The 1,892-nt window shown below is 37.1% G+C and overlaps 1 long non-coding RNA gene across 1 annotated transcript in view; it reads left to right on the top strand.

Annotated features, from left to right (window-relative positions):
* Window positions 1-1,687, top strand: part of LOC106941642 (uncharacterized) — a 16,489-nt gene extending 14,802 nt beyond the window's left edge. The window contains exon 3 of the long non-coding RNA XR_001423425.1: window positions 1,677-1,687. This is a non-coding gene — a long non-coding RNA (uncharacterized LOC106941642). The remainder of the gene's footprint in view (window positions 1-1,676) is intronic.
* The last annotated feature ends 205 nt before the right edge of the window (window positions 1,688-1,892 follow it).

Consider the following 1,892-nt stretch of genomic DNA (forward strand, 5'->3'; position numbering starts at 1 on the left):
GTTACTAATGTATTTTATTTTGCTTTATAAGTTTAATGTTGAAAATATTTATATCTTTGGGACAAGCCCAGTATTCAGCCAGTGGCCCACTGTCCTCTTTTAAGCTTGTGCTGTTGGTCTAAGATGATACCACCCATAATTCTACACTTGTTAAAAATACTTTTTATTCCAATCAGTTAATCAAAATTCAAAGCCTTTGTTGTCCTCATACATGTACACAAGGAAAGTAGAACAACTGCCACTGAACAGTGGCACAATCAGTAAGATTCTGAAGCAACTGTCAAGAAAAACCAACCAAAGCATAGTTTCCTGATTTTACTGATGTCACGGTGATGATTTAAATATTATGAAGCTATTGTTTCAGATACTGAATTAGAATTTTATGTGCTCTTCTGTTGACATTTCACTATCAGTATTCAGGTAGAAAAGCAGTTATTTAGATTTCTGCTAAATGCGAATCCTACCAGGGACAAAGGTGTTGAAATCATTTGCTCTACCTTTGCAGGTTCCAAAGCCAGCATTTCAATATTAGAAGTTTAATGTAATTTTAAATAAAAAAACAAAAATCTTTCACAAAGCAGAGAAAAGGAAATAATGTGATTAGTATTCAATAAAATAATCAACTGATAACATTTTGTTTTTGATAACATATGATTATTTCTGTTACGGTCATCGCATTTGTTGTATTTATTGTTCACACCCGGTAGAAGGAAAAGCCTCTCCTGGTATTATGTGCTCTACCTCCCACTGTGTTAAAGCAGGGGAAGAGATTAGGGATCGAGAAACCAGAGCAGATTGGCTAGACAAAGTTAACCTAGATACAGTATAGACATGTTTATATGTTTCCTCTTGCTTTACTGCATTGGCTCTTAGCTTACCGATGGCTGCTTGGTTGACTGTCAGAAGAGAGCAGCAGCATTATTCAGAACAGCAGTGAAGCATTTTGGAAAGCATGTGTATTTTTGTCATATTTAGGTCTCAGATCACTTTTACTTTGACACAATGTAATGTAGACTTTGTTGTCCAAAATATCCCACAGGATTAATTTGGTGCTTTCTTGTAGTGTAAATCCTAGTTCACATGACAGGATTTTTATGCTGATTTTGTCCCGATTTTGCTTTTTGACAATCTTAGAACACATTCTATGATTGCTGCTTAAGATCATCGTAAGCGATAATTCTACCATGTGTGGTGTGATAAGACTGATCGGGTCCGGTTGTATGGAGATAAAACAGTCTCAATATTCACAAATGCAGAGAACAAGATTCACAATTGTGCTAGCATAGCTCTGTAGCATAGCTCACTCACTTAAGTCGCTAGCTTGTGTTGATTGTTGCACAATTAAATCATCCATCCATTTTCTTACACCCTTATCCCATTGGGGTCAGGAAGAGTGCTGGTGCCTATCTCCAACTGTCAAAGGGCAAGAGATGGGGTACACCACGGACAGGTCGCCAGTCCACCACAGTTAAATTAAATCAACTAATATTAAGAATCAGAACAATGGAACATGTAGCTAAATATGTTAAGATAAGTAGTTACCCCTTTGCTGTCACAGACAAAAGCAAGGTTGCGTTAACTGTCCTTCCTCATGGCTATAGCGCTGTTGGAATGGGTTAATGTGATTCGTTACCCCAACATGGGGCCTGGTCATATGATTGGCTGAAACAAGGAAGCTATCTGATTAGTTGCCTATTATTCCCTGTAAAAAAAAAAAGAAAAAAAAAAGCCATTTGTGGATTGAGTCGTCACGGGAGTCTCAAAATTCACACACAAGTGCAGCGCAACTCACAGGGCAGAAGAAGCTTGTAAATCAAATATATTTTTGTTTGCATCAAAAATGCAAGTGTGAATCTTGTCCTGTGCATTCATGAATATTGAGATGTTTTAGC

Source organism: Poecilia latipinna, unplaced genomic scaffold (assembly GCF_001443285.1).
Source record: "Poecilia latipinna isolate Pla-1442-1.1 unplaced genomic scaffold, P_latipinna-1.0 Scaffold3786, whole genome shotgun sequence".
Taxonomy (NCBI): Eukaryota; Metazoa; Chordata; class Actinopteri; order Cyprinodontiformes; family Poeciliidae; genus Poecilia; species Poecilia latipinna.